Below are 20,242 nucleotides of genomic sequence, written 5' to 3' on the forward strand. Positions count from 1 at the left end.
GTGCCCACACTGCTGACAGTGAGACTGGGACCCCGGGCAGGGAACCCCACACAGCTGTGCCCACACTGCTGATACAGAGCCTGTGAGACAACAAACGTGTGTGTTTGAACTACTACGTCTAGGTTAATGTCTTACATTATTGTCCATGGGGTCCCAAAGAGTTGGACACAACTGGGCAAGTGAACAACAACAGCGTTTTATGCAGCTATAGAAAATTATATAGATTCAAGAAAGTCATCCATGATCCCCAGTATTCCTGACCTGATAAAGCAGCACCTAAATTTAGGACAGCCATCGGCGTCTAGAAATTGAGGGGAAAATATCAGAAAAGAAAAAGCCAGAGAACCATAAATTCTATGAATAAATTCTGCCCACATCTCTGGCTGGTGGAATCATGCATGCAAGAGATGGGGGCCAAGCAGCCTAGCTAAGAGTAAAAGAACTTGAATTGCCAGTTTTCAGAATTTTCATTGTGAGTCCATTCAGCTTGTTATCTCTTAAAATAAAACAATTAACACTCTTTGTAGGACTATAAGAGAGTCCAGCACCTTGTAAGCAAAACACTCAAAATGTCCAGGAGACAAGCCAGAATTATTCAATATATAACAAACTACAGATATGCAGATGATGCCATCCTTATGGCAGAAAGTGAAGAGGAACTAAAGAGCTCTTGATGAAGGTGAAAGAGGAGAGTGAAAATGCAGGCTTAAAACTTAAAATTCAAAAAACTAAGGTCATGGCATCCAGTCCCATCACTTCATGGCAAATAGATGAGGAAACAATGAATGGAAAGAGAGACAGACTCGAATTTCTTGGGCTCCAAATTCACTGCAGATGGCGATTGCAGTGATGAAAATAAAAGACACTTGCTTCTTGCAAGAAAAGTTATGACAAACCTAGACAGCATATTAAAAAGCAGAGACATCACTTTACTGACTAAGGTCCTTATAGTCAAAGCTATGGTTTTTCCTGTAGTCATGTATGGACCATAAAGAAGGCTGAGCACCAAAGAATTAATGTTTTTGAACTGTGATGTTGGAGAAGATTCTTGAGAGTCCCTTGGACTGCAAGGAGATCAAACCAGTCAGTCCTAAAAGTCAGCCCTGAATATTCTCATTGGAAGGGCTGACACTGAAGCTGAACTCAGTACTTTGGCCACCAGATGTGAAGAGCCAACTCATTAGAAAAGACCCCGATGCTGAGAAATGTTGATTTACAATGTTGTGTTAAGTTTCAGGTGTATAGCTAGTGATTCAGATAGACATATATATGTATGTCTGAGTTCTAAAGTACAGCATGGTAACTACAGTTAACTATACTCTATTTTACACACTTGAAACTCACTGAGAATAGAACTTAAATGTTCTAACAAAAAAAGAAAAAAATAGAAACTGCCTGAAGGGAAGGACATGTTGGCAAACCATATTATGGCGATCATTTCACAATATATCAGTATATCCAATCATTATATTATACATCTTAACTTATACAATATTATATGTGAATTATATCTCAATAAATCTGTAAACACTAATGATCTAAGTCAAAGAAGAAGCAACAAAGGTAATTTCAAACTGAATAAAAGGAAAAGTACAGCATATTAAAATTTGTGGAATGCAGCTACAGCAATGCTTATAGGGAACTTTATAACTTTGAATGTTTATATAGGAAACAGGAAAAAAATAAAAAGCAAAGATTTAAGGTTCTATCTTAAATTGCTAGGAATATTAGAACAAAACAAATTCAAAGGAAAAATAGAGACATAGAAAAGAATAGTGATTAAAGAAACCAAAGTAGAAAAATAATAGACAAAAATAAACGAAACCAAAGCTTTCTTGGAAATAATCAAAAGATCAACTCATTTAGATTGATAAGAAAAAAGACAGATAATGTAAATCACTTCTATCAAGAATAAAAGATGAATCACTCCTATCATTAAAAAGAATAAGAAAATGGTGTCACATTTATACCAACAATTTTGAAAAATTAAATAGGCAAATTCATTAAAAAATACAACTTAGGAAAATTGCCACACGCTAAAACAAAACCTTGAAAAGCACAGAGGATTGCGGTCAATATTAATCATTACAGGGTGCATTCTTTGTCCAGCCTCTCTTCTCCCCCATCTAATAGATATGAATCTCATGCACGCTTACTTCTGTAGCATGAGGAGGGCCGCCTGGTAACCCTCAGCACCTGTAGATGGCACGGATGAAGATGGGGCCTGGAGATTGTTCTTTGACGAGATTAGACAAGTTTATGCCACGGCCCACTGCTGTCTTGGCTGTATTTCTTTCTCTCAAGTAGGAAAAGTCACTGAAACTAAACAACCTTGCTGACCGTGGACTCTGGGTCCCTGCAGAAGAGCGTCTAGGCAGGTGGTGGTGCCACGGAGGTGCCGGCAGCACGTAAATCCTCATGGTACCAAACTGAGCGCCCTGCCCACGCTCACCAGCCACACAGAGGCAGTGTTAGTGTGGGGCTCTGGCTGACTCTGCTGGCGGCTGAGATGGTAATCTGCCTGTGATGGAGGAGGCCCGGGTTTGATTGCTGGGTCAGGAAGATCCCCTGGGGAAGGAAAGGGCAACACACTCCAATATTTCTGCCTGGAGAATTCCATGGACAGAGGAGCTTCATGGGCTACAGTCCATGGGGTTGCATAGAGTCAGACACAACTGAGCAACTAATACTTTACTGGCTAACTGTGATTCTTTGAATAGTTAAGATGTTCTCCTGGGAGTGGGATTTTTGTTTTGGAATTTTTTAAATTTTATTGAAACATAGTTGATTTAAAATGTGTTAGTTTCAGGCATATAGCAAGTGATCAGATACATATCTTTTTATAGTCTTTCTCATATTCTTTTCCATTATAAGACATCAGGTATAGTTGCCTGTGCTCTACAATAGCTCCTTGTTAATCTGTTTTACATGTAATAGTGTCTGTATTTGAATCTGAAACTCCTAATTTGTTCCACCTTTACTTTCTTCTTTGGTAGCTATGAGTTTGTTTTCTATGCACAAGTTTATTTCTGTTTTGTAAACAAGTTCATTTGTATCATTTTCTTTTAGATTTCACTTGTGAGTGATATCATATATTTATCTTTCTCTGTCTACCTTACTTCACTTTGTATGCCAGGTACAAATGGCATCATTTCATTCTGCTTATGGCTGAGTAATATTCCACTATATATATATATAATATATATACACCACATTTTCTTTATCCATTAATCTATTTTTGGACTTAGATTGCTTCCATGTCTTGGCTGTTGTAAATAGCGATGCTATGGGGTTTTTTTATGTTGAATGCCTATTTCAAAACACTTCTTCTGCCTACATTTGGAGCACATAGGAACAGTGGTTGGTCCTTAACTCTATGTACCAACGAGAAGAGGACATCAGTGTGGAGATGAGGACCACCTCCCGCAGAGGGAAGCTGGCCTTGTGGCGGCTGCCATTGTGACAGGTCACACCTGAGGCTGTGGCTGCTGGAGCCTGATGGTGCTCACCCTGGCTCCAGCATGCGGTAAACCCAGGCCCAGGCTTCACTTCTCATCAGCAAGCTCCCTGTGGAGGGCCAGCTGGAGGTGTCCTAGGGCGGACACAGCGGTCTGGACAACAGGTCCAGAGCTGTCTGAAGTGTGCCATACTGTGAATCCGCCTGACTGTCAAGGGTGAGAGGACCAGACTGACTAACCCAGAAGATACGTGCAGTCACCAAGAGGGCGCAGAGGGATGCAGGGCTGTCGCCGTGGGAGAGGGGGAGGCGAGGCTGTCGCCGTGGGAGAGGGATGCAGGGCTGTCGCCGTGGCAGAGGGATGTGAGTGTGTGGATCTAGGTCGTTTGGAAGTCAAAGCCCCTTGGTTATCTCTGGGGCTCCCTGGTGGCTCAGACAGGAAAGAATCTGCAGCAGTACAGGAGACCCAGGTTCTGTCACTGGGTCACAAAAATCCCCTGGAGAAGCGACTAGCTGCCCATTCCAGTATTCTTGCCTGGAGAATTCCAGGGACAGAGGAGCCTGGTGAGTTACAGTCCGTGTGGTCACAAATGAAATGACTGAACAACAATATAAATAAACAATTTTAGATTATATGAAGAGACCCACACTTAATTCCCTCAAGTTCAAGTTTGTTTCATATTTCTAGCAAACTATTATGATTAAATTCTGAGGCAGCAAATAACAGATTTCTGGTATGGAAGAGAAATGATTTTAAATAGTATTGAAAAGTACTGATTTCTATATAAAGGACTCACTCAACCAAAGAAAATGTGTTTTCTTTCCCCCCCAAATCTACTGTTTTGGTAGATACCTAGCACAGAAGCAGCACACTATCCTTTGTGTTGTTCTTTGTGTGTTTCTGTTTCGCTTTCTGTGTTTGCCAAAGGACAGAGCATTAAGGAGCCATGGTAGTCGTCTTAATCCCAGGAGGTGGTGACAGTCAAATCTTCCAGTCACTAAAAACTTCTTCACAAAGAATGTCTTGTAAGAGGAAACAGAGCTTTACTGAAGGGAGAAGAGACCAAAGTGAGAGCATGGTTTCTTCATGAAAATTTTAGACGCAAAAGCAATAGTAGTTCATAAAACCTGACTTTTCCTTATGTAGTTCCAATAGCCGATAGAAAGTCTGATTAAGTCTTCATTATTTGTGTTACCGCAGTATACTTTGTATTTTATTTCTTTTACATATTCTGAGTATTGGTTTGCACTTGGTGCATTTGCTTCTAGCTTAAGAATACTGCTGGAATCCTGGTCCTAAAGTCAACAAAACTAGTGATGAAGCATAGACATTACGGTGCTGTGGTGTCTTCCTGCTAGTTTAATTCACATTTCCCTAATGACACCTTTCCACATGCTTAGTTGCCATCTAGACGTTTTCTCTGGGGAGGTGTCTGCTTTGGTCTGTGGCCTGTTTTTAATCAGATTGTTTTCTGTTGTTGAGTTGTAAGAGTTGTTTGTATGTTTTGGATAACAGACCTTTATCAGATGTATCAGATATTTTCTCCCAGTCAGTGGCTTGTCTTATCATTTTTTGACAGTATCTTTGGCAGAGCAGATTTTTAATTTTAATAAAGTTCAGCTCATCAATTAACTTTTTCACGGATCGTACCTTTGGTGTTATATCTCGGAAGTCATCACCAAACCCAATGTCATTTCAATTTTCTCCAAGATTATCTTCCAGGAGTGTTATAGCTTTGCATTTTATATTTTTGGTCTGTGATCCACTTTGAGTTATTCTTTGAAAAGGGTGTAGGATCTGTGTCTAGATTCGCTTTTTTGCTTGTGGATGTCCAGTTATTCCAGCGCCATTTGCTGAAAGATTGTATTTTCTCCACTGTGTTGCTGTTGCCCTTCTATCAAAGATCAGTTGAATACATTTGTGGAATCTATATCAGAACATACTTTTAAACTTACCCTATGGTTTCCCACCTTTCTCCCTACTACTTTTGCAAGCTTTGCTTAAATTGTATCCAAGCCTATACAGTTGTTGTGTCTGTGTGTGTCTGTGCATGAATATTTGGGAACATCTAAAATGGATGTCCACCTGAAAATCTCTGTGGGGTGCTGACTGACCCACCCAAGCCCATCCAGAATGGTCCCAGTGCATGTGAACAGTACCCAGCCCCGACCGCACATCTTCCCGGGACATGCTCGCTCTGTGTCCCTGTAGATAGTGTGAAGAAAGTGGTATAAATACAAAGCATTCTGTAGTCAGGGTCTTCCTCCTGTGTTTCACCCTTAAGAAGTACACCTGCTTCTTGCTTCTTGGAAGAAAAGCTATGACAAACCTAAACAGCATATTAAAAAGCAGAGACGTTACTTTACCGACAAAGGTCCCTATAGTCAAAGCTATGGTTTTTCCAGTAGTCATGTGTGGATATGAGTTAGACCATAAAGAAGGCTGAGTGACCAAGAATTGATGCTTTTGAACTGTGGTGTTGGAGAAGACTCTTGAGAGTCCCTTGGACTGCAGGGAGATCCAACCAGTCCATCCTAAAGGAGATCAGTCCTGAAAATTTACTGGATGGACTGATGCTGAAGCTGGAGCTCCAATACTTTGGCCACCTGATGCAAAGAACTGACTCATCGGTAAAGACCCTAATTCTGGGAATGATTGGAGGCGGAAGGAGAAGGGGACAACAGAGGATGAGATAGTTGGATGCATCACTGACCTGACGGACATGAGTTTGAGCCAGCTCTAGGAGCTGGTGATGGACAGGGAAGCCTGGCATGGGGCAGTCCATAGAGTCACAAAGAGTCAGACACGACTGAGCGACTGAACTTAACTGAGTTTCCTATCTGCCAAAATGTGTTGGGGGGCTGTTGCCTGTGCTGCCTGGAGCCACACTCAGGTGCTGAGCAGCACAGGTGGGCAAACTTTACCCATGCTCTTGATGAGGCCCCAGTCCAGGGGGAAGACGGGCTCAGCAAGTGCAAGTGCCCGGGGGCACTTGAGAGGCGGATGTTCCTGTTTTGTGGAATGGGACATTGAAGGGTGGCTAGGAATCTGATAGATACTGAACAGGGTGATGCAGGTAGCGGGAACCTTGTGGAGGCTGGCGTGTGTGAGTCCTGTAGGAGGGGTAAGATGAGGTAGGAAGAATCGGGGCCCCACTGAACAGCTGCCTGGCTGCCACAGACATCATTTGGGTTTGATTCTACTTAACAATTTAAGTAGGGAGTGAGCTTCCCAGGTGGTTCAGTGGCTAAAAAATTTGCCTGTCAATGCAGGAGTGTGGGAGACACAGGTTTGATTCCCGGGTCCGGAAGATACCCCTGGAGGAGGAACTAGCACCCCATCCACACCGATATTCTTGCCTGAAGAGTCCCGTGGACAGAGGAGCCTGGTGGGCTACATCCATGGGGTCGCAGAGAGCTGGGCCTGACTTAGCAACTGGGCATTCGAGATCATGACACCAAGTAAAGCCCAGCTTCTGTCCAGGAGCGCCCTGAGGGTCTCTGGCCAAAACGGCCTCCCTGTCCTCTTGAGTGGAATCAAAGCTGAGCAGCTCCCACCCTCCTCCTGCCCTCTTCTTGGAATATTCTACTGTTCCTTGTCGCCATTCAAGGCCAATGTCCAGCTCCTCAGAGAGGTCTCTCAGCCCTCCAGTAATTGCCTATGTGAGTTCTTCATCCTCAGCCTGCAAATGTTTCTGTCTTTAAACAATGGGTCACCACTTAAAATCGTCCAGGACTTTCTTCTCTCTCCCATCACCAGGATGTGAGCTTGTGAGTCAAGGGATGGAATCTGCCTTCTCTGAGGCTCTGTTCGCTCAAGTGGGCCTGGGCCTGGCACTTAGTAGGTATCTGGGGAAATGCTGAGTAGACACGTGAGTGACCGGTAGTGGGAGAACTGTGGACCCTACCTTGGGGACGGGAAAGGCTGGCGGCAGACCGCGAGGTGAGAGGGCTTTGAAGTAAGCCAGACAGAGATGCGCTGGTCCTGACGACGGCAGCGGCAAAGGCAAGGAGGGAGCAACTCAGGAGAAGACCCAAAGCCCATCCAGAGCCCCGTGGCGGAGGAAGTGCACCCCCTGGGACATCCCCAACATCCCAAGATACAAGGAAAAGGACACTTAGGGACAGAGCCGAAACCTAGGTTCGGTCTTCAGAGCAAAAGTAAGACTCTCCTTTGACCACGCCCCTTTGGAGTCTGTCAAAGGCCCACTGCACCCCTGCTTTGCTCGCATCTGGGCAGCAGCCGCAGCATCCTCCTCTGCCTGCCGTGGCCGTGAGCTCCCTGCAGCTCCTCTTCCTGCCCTGCCCACTCTCTTCCCTCCGCTGTGGCTCCTCCAGGGTTCCCCTGCCCCCTTTCTCCTGTGTGTGTTATCTGCTCCTCCATTACCAACCGTTCCCCTCCACGCGGATAGTTCTCACCCTGCCCGACGTGACCTCACCCCCTGGGAGTTCCAGGAACAGCTGCCATCCAGGATCCCTCGTGTGTTTCCTGAGGACATGGGTCCCAAATCACAACCCGTGCCAGAACCTATATCATTAAGATGTCTTTTTTACAGTTCTTCTGTGCTTTTTCCCATCTCTTCTTTCTCTCTTCTGCTTCCATTAGGTTTTTATCGTTTCTGTCCTTTATTGTACCCACCTTTCAGTGAAGCGTTCTTTTGATTTTTCCCATTTTCTTGAAGAGCTCTCTAGTCTTTACCCTTTCTGTTGTTGTCCTCTATTTCTTTGCGTTCTTCATTGAAGAAGGCCTTCCTGCCTCTCCTGCTATTCTCTGGAACTCTGCGTTTAGTTTAGTGTAATTTTTCCTTTCTCCCTTCTCTTCTTTTCTCACCTATTTGTAAAGCCTCCTCAGAAAACCTCTGTGCCATCTTGCATTTCTTTTTCCTTGGGATGGTTTTGATTGCTTCCTCCTGCACAATATTCAGAGAAGGAGATGGCACCCCACTCCAGTCCTCTTGCCTGGAAAATCCCATGGACAGAGGAGCCTGGTGGGCTGCAGTCCATGGGGTCGCTAAGAGTCGGACACGACTGAGCGACTTCACTTTCAGTTTTCACTTTCATGTATTGGAGAAGAAAATGGCAACCCACTCCAGTGTTCTTGCCTGGAGAATCCCAGGGACGGGGGAGCCTGGTGGGCTGCCGTCTATGGGGTCGCACAGAGTCGGATATGACTGAAGCAACTTAGCAGCAGCAGCAGCACAATATTACAGACCTTCACCCGTAGTTCTTCAGGCACTCTGTTTACTAGATCTAATCCTTTGAATCTATTTGTCACCTCTACCATATATTCATAGGGGATTTGATTTAAGTCATACCTGACTGCCCTAGTGATTTTCCCTACTTTCTTTAGTTTAAGCCTGAATTTTGCTATGAAAAGCTGATGACCTGAGCCACAGTATGCTCCAGGTCTTGTTTTTGCTGACTGTATACAGCTTCTCCGTCTTGGGCCACAAAGGATGCAATCAGTCTGGTTTTGGTATTGACTATCTGGTGATGTCCATGTGCAAAGTTGTCTCTTGTGTTGTTGAAAAAGGGTGTTTGCTATGAACAGTGGGTTCTCTTGCCAGAGTACTGTTAACCTTTGCTCTGCTTCATTTTGTACTCCAAGGCCAAACTTGTCTGTTACTCCAGGTATCTCTTGACTTTCTACTTTTGCGTACACTATTGATACTATGTATAAAATAGATAACTGATGAGAACAGACTGCTTCCTGATGCGCAGGAAACTCTACCCAATGCTCTGTGGTGACCTACATAGAAAGGAAATTCAAAAAATAGGGGATATATATATGTGTGTGTGTGTGTCTGTACACATATACATATGGCTGATTCACTTTGATGTACAGCAGAAAATAGCACAACATTGTAAAGCAACTATAATAAAAATTTTTTAAAGAATGAAATTCTATCATTTCCAGCAACATGGCTGGACTTGGACATTATCATACTGAGGGAAGTAATCCAGGCAGAGAAAGACACATACCATATGCCACTTAAAATGATACAAATGAATTTATTTACAAAACAGAAGTAGAGCCACATACAGAAACTAGTCTCTGCGGTTGCCAAAGGGGGAAGGGGGGAAGGAACAAGCTAGGAATCTGGGATTATGACATACACACGACTATATATGAAACAGACGATGAACTAGGACCAGCTGTCCAGCACAGAGAGCTATGCTCGGTGTCTCATAATAACCCATAAGGGAAAAGAACCTGAAAAAGTTGATATGTATAATTGAATCTTGCTGCTGTACACCTGAAAGCAACCTGCCATTGTAAATCAACTATATTTTAATAAAATAAAGATTTGTAGAAAGAAAAGCCAGAAAAAAGTAAAATTAAAATTAAAACACAAAGATTACAAATCTTCAGATAACTATCTACGTTTAGTGGGAGAAAAATTAACCCTTCGTAAATATCTGTTGGAGGGATATAAGAATCTTTGGTACAATTGGGGAAATAGGAAGGAAAAATCAGACTTAAAGACTTTATATTAAAATCTCTATTTAAGGACCAAGAGCACATAAGCAGTATTCTGTTTTAGGGCATTTTGTGCTAAGTGAGGTAGAAAGAACGTGCTGAAATAGCAACTTTTGTTTCTTCTCATAACTTTCCATGAAGCATGCCCAGTGTTTTTCTTTCTGGAATTACCGAAGATGGTGATGACAGAAACTGTTTTCCCTGGCTGCTCGCCTGCTCCCACCTGTGAAGAGGGCTTTAATTTTCAGGGATGGAATATAAACAACCAAAGGGAGTCATTTAGTTGACCCGAGGCACTCGAGTTTGGGTGGAGACTTTTCAGCCTTTCTTAGGAGCCTAAGAATAAGACAGAATCCAAAAACATTGAATAGATACCAGAATTTCTGTGGCCAAAAGTATGGTGCCTTGGTCATCTAATCGTAGCAAATAACTGATAAATTCCCCACATCTTGGGTATAGGTCTATGCATGGTTTGTACAGTGCCCGGAAGGACTCTTTTTGTTTTTTTTTTTCTAACTTTAGGAATGAACCTGTCAGTTCAATTAGCTTTTGCTCCATCCATCTGCCCAGATGACACCCAGAAATAGGGAGAACGGGAGACACTGCTTTCCTTAACATGATGCTTGCTCACATAGAATCAGCGCTAGTTTATGTGTGCATATGTGCTAAGTCTCTTCACTTGTGTCCAGCCCTTTGTGACCCTGTACACTGCAGCCCACCGGGCTCCTCTGTCCATGGGAATCTCCAGGCAAGAATACTGAACTGGGTTGCCATGCCTTGCTCCAGGGGATCTTCCCATCCCAAGGATCAAACCCACATCTCTTACATCTCCTGCACTGGCAGGAAGGTTCTTTACCACTAGCACCACTTGGGAATTCCCACTTTATTTGTAGTGACCAAAATTAAATCGTGGCATCACCGACTCAACGGACATGAGTTTGAGTGAACTCTGGGAGAGAGTGAAGGACAGGGAAGCCTGGTGTGCTGCAGTTCATAGGGTTGTGAAGAGTTGGCCATGACTTAGTGATTGGACAGAATAACAACAACAGTATTGTCTGACAGCAAGATTACCTTTTGAACTTAAGACTATAGAGGTACTCTAAGATTGAGAGTCCCACATATGTCATCGGTGACCATGGTGGATGTACTCTTTGTGGTGGGACTTAGGAACCCCTGTAAGACCAGGATATGATGTCACCATCTCCTTGAATCCCCTCCGCAGATTCCCAGAAGGAAAGTCACAGGTTAGTACTAAATACCTAACTCTTTCCCCAGGGCTGTCTCACCTGGGGAAGGGTGTAGAGAAGGGGTGTTTAGACAACCCCCCACTGAGGGCCGGAGAAGGCAATGACACCCCACTCTAGTACTTTGGCCTGGAAAATCCCATGGACAGAGGAGCCTGGTGGGCTGCAGTCCATGGGGTCGCTAAGAGTTGGACACGACTGAGCGACTTCACTTTCACTTTTCACTATCCTGCATTGAAGAAGGAAATGGCAACCCACTCCATTGTTCTTGCCTGGAGAATCCCAGGGACAGGGGAGCCTGGTGGGCTGCCGTCTATGGGGTCGCACAGAGTCAGACACGACTGAAGCGACTTAGCAGCCACTGAGGGCAGATCAGATCTGTTGAGTAGGCGGGGTCTGAGGGCTGTGTCCTCAGGGGACATTGGAAGGGAAACATCCTTGAGAAAATGCAAAGCTAAATAAATAGTAAACTGACAGAAACAAGCAAATCCCAAAGGAAACACACCCTTGGGGTGTCAACTGAAAAATGATGCACAAACTGAAAGTTGAGAATTATGTTTTATTCAGCAGATAAAACTAAGGACTGAAGCCTGGGACACAGCCTCTCAGATAAGCTCAGAAGAGGTAACAGGTGGTGGGGCTGGATATATAGCGATTTTTGCAACAAAGACCAGGTAGTTGGAACATCCAAAGATGATTGTTACTTAAAGAAAAGCCGACATCTGAAGTTAAGGAACGTAGCATTTTTCTGTGTCCGGGAAGAGGCAAGATGCTCAGTGAAATCATCCTTTGGTGTGCACCTCAGTTATCTAGGGCCAGTATCCGGGAGCTGGTGATGGACAGAAGGCCTGGTGTGCTGCGATTCATGGGGTCACAAAGAGTCGGACACGACTGAGTGACTCAACTGAACTGAACTGATCCTATGCTTTCTCATCCTGAGTCTCAGACTCCATCATTGCGGGTGGTGGTGGCTGCAGTGTCTGATGGTTTGATGGTGGGCATCCTGTCTCCAGGCAGAGTTCCCTTCAGGGCTTACCATTGGGGAGGTTATAATGTGATATGATGGCTGCACCATCCTTTGTTTACTGATATCGTGCAATATTTTTTTCACTAATGGGCTGGCCACAGCCAGCTCTGGGGACTTGCTAATTCCCTGAGTGATGCACCTTGACCCAAAGGCCCAGACTTTGAACTCTATTTCCTCCCTGGCTGCTACTTCCCCTTCCCTCCCTGGAGGCATGGCACCTTGACCAGTGTGTCAGTCTGCCTGGGTTCTTGCATAATCTCTGCAGGTGCCCAGATGAACAGACCTGGGCCAGTGCAGCTGTGGGAGCAGTGGCTTAGCGTTTCCTGGCAGGCAGGTTGGAGCTGCCCCAGGTGCCAGCCTGATCCTCACTTACCTTCTGATCTGCTCCAGGACAGATTTCACAGCAAAGCTTCCCTCTGCCCAGAGCTCGCTGTCCGCTCCCATCCAGTTCCCTCAGCAGCTTCTGCCACAAGATTTTACTTTTGTTTTCTCTGAAATCTACTTGACATATAACATTACGTGTATTTCAGGTCCCCTGTGCGCAGATTTGATACATTCATATACCGTAATCTGATTGTAGCAACAGTCAGCACCTGTGTTCCCCCACATGCCTATCCTTTCTCTTTTTCTGGTGGGAAGAATCAAGATCTAGTGTTTCAGCAAGTTTGATGATTTTCATACAATATTATTGCCTATAATCGCTGTGCTAAGTACTAGATCTCCAAGGCTTATTCATCTGCTCTCTGTAAGTTTGTTTCCTAAAACTACCTCTCTCCTCACAGCCCAGCCTCTGGTTACCACCATTTTACTGTTTTTACAAGTTTGGGTTTTTTAGATTCCACATAATCTGAGTCATCTTACTTAGCACAATGCCCTCAAGGTCCATCCACGTTGGCACAAGTGGCGTCCAAATGGCCAACAGATGGACACGTGAAAAGATGCTCAATATGACTCTTCAGGGAGGTTGCAAACAGGGACCACAATCAGTATCCCCACACACCTGTCAGAAAGGCTGTTATCAAAAAGTCAGGAAATAACAAATGTTCACCGCAGTGTGGAGGAGAGGGAACCCTCGTGCTCTGTTGGTGGGAATGAAAAATGGTTAGCCACTATGGAAAGCATTAAGAGGCTTCTCAAAAAATAAAAAATAGAACTGCCCTACAACCCAGAAATTCTACTTCTGGGTATATTCCCAAAGGAAATGAAATCAGTGTGTTGAAGAGATCTCTCATGGGGCAGGAAGCATTTGCAGATTTCAGGCAGAGCATGGCCTGCTTTGCTGTCCTGTGGAAGGATCTTGGGTGGGTGTGGGGAGGCCAGGGCGGGGCTCTGACACTTATTCAGCTGAGAAATGACTGTGGGTTCAGGCGAGTAGTGACAGGGCCACAGAGGAAGACTGGCCTCTGTTGGAGGGGTGTGGACTATTCCAGGAAGACACGCAGTGTCTGGCCCAGAACAGCTAGAAGCAGGGAGTTATTGTTCCGTTGAGATGGAGGATCATGCTAGCAGTAAAGAATGCCCCGCCAGTGCAGTAGATGAAAGAGATGCAGGTTCTATCCCTGGGTCAGGAAGGTCCTCTGGAGTAGAAAACGGCAACCCCGTTCCAGTATTCTTGCCTGGAGAATCCCATGGACAGAAGAGTCTGGCGGGCTCCAGTCCATGGGGTCACAAAGACGTGCAGTTGCCTAAAGCGACTTAGCATCCATGCACGTGGGGGAGGAGCAGGTCTGGGGAGAGAATCAAGGGGTTGGTTTGGGCAGGTACCTGTGTGTGTCCAGGCGCTCTTGTCGACAGGCATTTAGGTGTGTGGCCGTGGAGCTCAGGGGACTTCAGGCCAAGCTGTGAACCTGGGAGCTTGCACAACCGTGGCCTTGACACCACTGAATATGGAAGAAACCACCTTGAAAGTTCTCAGGAATAAAGGGAAGTGGCCAAGGACTGCCCCTTGGGTGGGCTCAGCTGCCAGAAGCCCGAGGGGGACGTGGGCAAAAGGCCCCCCGGAAATGTGCCCCCAGCCGCAAGCCTGTCCCAGGCTGCTGCGTCTTATCCCATGTCCTATGTCCTGTGGCATTGCACCCCTGACAGCCTGCCCACCCCGTCTCTGCTCAACACTGCGCTGGTTTAGATGCCCCGCCCTCCCAGTGGGTGTTAGCGCCCTCCACACAGTGGGACTGTCCATCCTTATCCTGCCTGAGCTCTGCAGCCTCTGACTCTCCTGATCACTTCGTGCTCCGTGACACCGCACCCCCTGAGGGTTTTCCAGCTCTCGAACAGCTTCCCAGAAACGTCCATCCTATGCTTGCCTCATGAAAGTTAGGCCTGCTTAGGCCTTTTGTCTTTTCCTCTCTTCCCTGATACTCTTCTTGGACAGTCCCATCCATGCTTAGCTTCAGTGCACTGCCATGCACGTGTCTCAGTGGAACACCTCCAGCCTGTCCACAAGGAAGTCCCACAGACATGGCCAAAACCAACCCCCCTGTTTCGCTTGTTTAGGGAGGCCCCCTGAACTGTTTCTCCACACATGCACCCTGTGGCGAGGAGCAGTGCCATTTTCCATGAGACATTTGATCATTACCTACCTCCCTTCCAATGAAATCAGCCTCGAGGTCCTGTCCATCTTGCTCACCTCTTATTCTCAGTGCCAAGCGCAGTTTCTGACACATAACAGGCTCCTACAAAGTCACCTGTCCTCAGGGGAAAACAGGCATTGGTTTCATCATACAGATGCTTTTGGTTACAGCATTTACTAAGTTAGTGGATATTTAGTGCCCACCCAAAATATGCCAAGGACAATTGCCAGCACTAAGGAGATAGCAGCAAATCCTGCAAAGGGTCCACCTTCACAAAACAGGGTATTGTGTCAGAGACCACGGGCTGGCCCCATGTACATCCCCTTTTGTAAGCAGACGGAGTGTCAGAGAGTGGTCAGCTCTGTGGCCTTCAGCAGGTGACTGGGGCCCTCTAAACTCACTTCTCTTTTCTGGACAATGAGACAGATTCGCTCCATCAGGTTGTGTTGATGATTAAACAGGGCAGCGGGGATGCACAGGAACCCTGAGTGCAGCATCTTCCTCTCAGCACGTAAGCTGGGGTCATCAGCGCTCTAGTTCATTAGTCAAGGTGAGCCAGGTGGGATTGGTCTTAAAAACATCATTCAGCTTCTGGTCCTCTGTGTCCTCACCTGTGAAATAAAAGAGCTGGAGTTCCCGCTCTAGAATTTTGTGTTCTGTGATGTCCTTTGGTTTGCTTCCTGTTTCTTTAGCTGACACACATATATCACTTCCTAACAGCATTTCGGGCAGCTGGGGACATTTCTGAGCACTCATGTGATATGTATGTGATGCCCTATGGTGCCCCATGAGGTGGGCACTACTAGTGTTCCATTGAAAAGCAAAGAGCAAGTCACAGAGAAATTAGTACTGAGTGAGCATGGGCGGCTGGCTTAGATTCTGTGCGACTCACAGCTCCCAGGGTGGCCTCACTTTTCTGCAGGAGGTACTATCAGCACGTGTAACCCCCAGAAACCTAACTGGCATACCTAACCGCATTCTCTGAGGAGCCTGCCATCCCAAGACGGGGGTCCTTCCAGGTTTGATTCTGGAGGTGACCTCCAGGTGTCCAGGTCCCACTGCACTGTCTGCCGTTGGCTCGGAGGGTGATGAGAGAGGGGTCAGAAGGTGAAAGGTCTTAGTAGAAACTACCCACCAGTGAGGATGGCATTCTCTGTCCTTTTCATGATATTAACATATTTAATCCTCCCAGGCACTAAAGAAACAATACATATTTTCATCCCTGTTTTACAAGTGGAGAAATCGAGGCACAGAGAGATGAAGCAGCTTATCTCACAGTGGAAGCAGAACTCTAACCCTGCTTTCTACCTCCAGGGTCCAAGCATGACCACCATGCTACGCTCTCCTCTTGCTGATATATTTTTCTACGCTGTTATTGTTCAAATCCTTGTGATCATCCTCTTAAAAAGCACAAGTGTATTTAGAGGAAAATTATACAGAATAATCATCACGTAGAAGCAGTAGTGGAAATTTTAAATGAGAGCAACCTCATTACACCTTAATGTTGGCATCCTGGTGTCCCTGGAGAATGAGAACATGATCAAGAAATAAGTACCTTAGAATCCGGGACCCAGCCTCCGAGATCTAATGCCTAATGGTCTGAGGTGGGGCTAATGTAATAGTAATGGAAATGAAGTGCACGATAAATATAGTGTGATTGAATCATCCTGAAACCTTCCCCACTCCCATCCGTGGAAAACTTGTCTTCTGTAAAACTGGTCCCTGATGCCAAAAAGGTTGGGAACTGCTTGCCCTAGATGCCTGAGGATTTATCCCTTAAAGTAAAAATCTGTTCTGTTCAGATCTTATCTAAGCAGTTCCAAGGGAAATCTTTCTAGACTGCATCACTAGTTTTTCAGAATTCTCGGATGTGACACCGATTCATCCCAGGAAACTCTGGATTTATTGTTTGTTGTTCAATAGCTAATTTGTGTCTAACTCTTTGCAATCCCAAGGACTACAGCATCCCAGGCTCTCCTGTTCTTCACTATCTCCTGGAGTTTGCTCAAACTCATGTCCATTGAGTTGGTCATGCCATCCATCCAACCATCTCATCTTCCACTGCCCCCTTCTCCTGCCCTCAATCTTTCCCAGCATTAGTCTTTTCCAATGAGTCAGCTCTTCACATCAAATAGCCAAAGTATTGGAGCTTCAACTTCAGCGTCAGTCCTTCCAATGAACAGTCAGGGTTGATTTCCTTAAGGATTGACTGGTTTGATCTCTTTACTGTCCAAGGGACTCTTAAGAGTCTCCAGCACCACAGTTCAAAAGCATCAGTGCTTTGGTGCTCAGCCTTCTTTATGGTCCAACTCTCACATCTGTGCACGACTACTAGAAAAACCATAGCTTTGACTAGATGGACCTTTGTTGGCAAACTGATGTTTATTGTTTAGACCAAGCTTGGCAGGAGCCTGGCAGGTGTGGCAGGGCAGGAGCCTCCTGTTACTGATCACAGACATGAGCTGGCAGCCAGCTTCTGCCTGGTTCTAAAAAGGTGAGGTTCCCAGCAGGCTGGATTTTCCCTGGATAAGATGCTCCAGAGGAGAAAGGAAGCATCAGTCAACAACATCAGGTTTTCAGAGTCTAATGTGTGCTATTACTGGTTTTTTTTTTTTTAATGATAATATAGGTGCCTGCAGATTTATAAAATAGTTGTCATTTGTGATGTAAGCTCATTTCATCACTTTGGGAGAAACGTAGAACATGTAACAAGATTAAGCCCAGATTGATTTAATAAAAACTATGAAAAAGTATACCAGGAGACTACATTAAAGTAATAAGAATTTTAAACATTTGAAATCAAGAAGCCCTTTCTTAGTATGACCCTGGGTTAGCAAAAGAAGGTGGGGCCGGGGGGGGGACACTTGACAGATTGAACTAAATAATTTTTATATTCCAGAAAATGTAAAAAAAAAAAAATACAGAAAATTAAAAGACCATGAGAAGCTAGGGAAGATACTCACAACATATATGTCATTTAGAGGATTGATACTAAGATAAGGATAACACCACAGTAGGGAGAAAACAGCTTACTGGATATGGACTTTCTCTTTCTCACACACACAAGCAAAGAATAATCATTAAAAAATGCTAGATCTAAAAAGTAATTGGGATACTTTTCACTGACTCTGGTAAAAACCAGAATGGTTATCTTGGTTCTGCTGTTGAGTGGGGTGGGGAGAAAGTGGGGGCATCAGTGAGGGTGTAAACTATAACACAGCCTTTGTGAAGGTCTGTTGGGCAACGTGTCTCCTGTTTTGTCTTGAATTTTATTTTATTGTGCTGAGAACCCTTGATATGAGACTCAGCCCTTAAACCGTGCCGTGTGTCCCACGTCTCCCTTGATTCTGCGTGCAGGGTTGTGCAACAGACACCTGGAGCTCACCCACCTTGCTTGGCTGAAATGCCTGCTGGTTAGTGACACCACCATCACCCCACCCCCCCCCGCCACCGCCTCGCTTCCCCAGCCCCGGGCAACCACCATTCTACCCTTGGATTCTATGAATTTGCCTAGTGTATTAGCCCTCTGTGTGAGTAGAATCGTGCAGTATTTGGCTTCCCAGGTCTGGCTTATTTCAGGTAGCACAGTGTCTCCGGGGCTTATCTGTGTTCTCACATGTTGAAGAATGTCCTTCTTGTTTCATGACTGAGTGCTCTTCCATTGGATGAAGGGGCTACAGCTTCTTTCCCTGTTCATCTGTCGATGGACATTTAGGTCATTTCTGCATCCTGACTGTTGTGGACAATGCTGCAGTGAACACTGGAGTGCGGCTATCACTTTGAAATCCCGATTTCAGTTCTTTTGAAAATTGCGTTGCCTGTGAGCCAGTGAGTTTAGGGAGCTGTGTTAGAAGAGAACAAAATGGAAACATTAAATATGTGAGCAGCCTCTTTGCAAATGTATTCGAAATAGTTGTTGGAAAAATCGAAATGCCAAACCTTGAGGATAGGTACACACACGTGTGGTTCCTGCAGGGGTGGACCCGTCCCCTCCTCAGGACATGGGAGAGATTCCCTACCTAGCAGTGGGCAGTATCACAGGTGGAAAAGCAGTTTTCCTTCTGAGAGTGTGTTCTCGCTTTAGTAAATAGTCATATATGTAGATACACAGAAAACAGGCTGAGGAGAAATACATCAATGTAATAGAGGTTGTCTTTTAGGGTAGAGGTGAGGAGTTTCACTTAGCATTTCATATGCTCCTCTATTATTTGAAATATTTTTAGTGATCATATATAGTCTTCATTTGTCAGAGTAAAAACAATAGAGTATTCACATTTTGAACAAAAGAGAAATGAGAATACGAGGCCAGGGCTGTGTTATACTTGCAGGCTCTCATAAATTCCTTCTATAATATGCTCCATTTATATAAAAAATTCCTACTTCATTCTTTCTTATATTCAAATAAACTTTTGATTCCTGAAGTGCAAAGGCAAGAAGCAAGAAATTGTGGCAATTCAGAGACTAATAAATCACACCCTTTACTATAGAGAACTCACAGAACTCAGGGGAGCAGGCATGGCAGCAGATGGCTAGGACTCAAGGAGGGGCGCTAAGGGCTGCCCTCTGAGTGATGCTCTGCTCCTGCATCTGGGCAGGAAGAGGGGCTAACTGACTGTCACCCAGAGGATGTCAGGGGTCTTCCCTGAGAAGTGGCCTTAAGGAGTGAGGAAGAGTTCAGCAGGGGCAGATATAAGTGCTGGGAAAGGAAGGACGTTCTAGGCAGAAAGAACAGCTTGAGAAAAGGCAAGGAAGCAAGGACCCCGCTGGGCACAGCCAAGCCCCCTGGAGCTGTCGATCCAACAGGAAAAAGATGCTCCTGGTTTCCTTCGTTCACTTGGGTGTGCCAGGGCCCAGCTTGGAGCTTACTGGCACCAAGCACACGTGCTTGGAACGATGGATGGATGAGGCAACAGGAATAGATCTTTCCACTCGACACTCTGAGTCTTATCTTCCAGACCTGAGGAGAATGGTTCAAACCAAGATCAAACCTCAACTCTGCCCACGTGGGAGCTGTCTGACCTTGGGCAAGCAATCTTTTACAAGCTTTAGTTTCTTCCCTTATAAAACAGAGATAGTGAAATTACCTCTCCCTGGGGGCCCCTGAGGCAGTTTTATGATATGCATTGGCACCCTTAGTAAATGTTTAATAAATTCTCATTGCTGCCAGTGTTAATAATATTTTCTATTAGCCTGTATATATTGGGTTTTAAACACCTAAACAACCTTTTTGGCCAATCTAGTACTTTTGTTTAAACACCTTGAACTAACAAAAGGTCCAGGGGAAAAAAAAAAAGAGAGAGAGAAGTTTGCCCATTAGATCTTGTCTTGGTTGGAGTCCCAGACCTTGCCAGACACTTTGCAAAGGCATTACCTTAATTGACCAGAAGTAGCCATGTGCCCGGAAAATGCATGGTCTTCAGCCATTGTTGAGGGGCTGTGCTTCTATCCAGGAGAAGGGTAACC

General features: G+C 45.2%; 1 protein-coding gene and 1 long non-coding RNA gene across 3 annotated transcripts in view; both read left to right on the plus strand.

Annotated features, from left to right (window-relative positions):
- Positions 1–599, plus strand: part of LOC120877827 — a 12,338-nt gene extending 11,739 nt beyond the window's left edge. Inside the window, exon 3 of the long non-coding RNA XR_005724409.1 lies at positions 590–599. This is a non-coding gene — a long non-coding RNA (uncharacterized LOC120877827). The remainder of the gene's footprint in view (positions 1–589) is intronic.
- COBL (cordon-bleu WH2 repeat protein) overlaps positions 1–20,242 on the plus strand; it is a 237,432-nt gene that overhangs the window by 192,478 nt on the left and 24,712 nt on the right. The gene's annotated exons all lie outside the window — the stretch shown is intronic.

The sequence above is a fragment of the Oryx dammah genome, unplaced genomic scaffold (genome assembly GCF_014754425.2).
Source record: "Oryx dammah isolate SB20612 unplaced genomic scaffold, SCBI_Odam_1.1 HiC_scaffold_18, whole genome shotgun sequence".
NCBI classification, from domain to species: Eukaryota; Metazoa; Chordata; class Mammalia; order Artiodactyla; family Bovidae; genus Oryx; species Oryx dammah.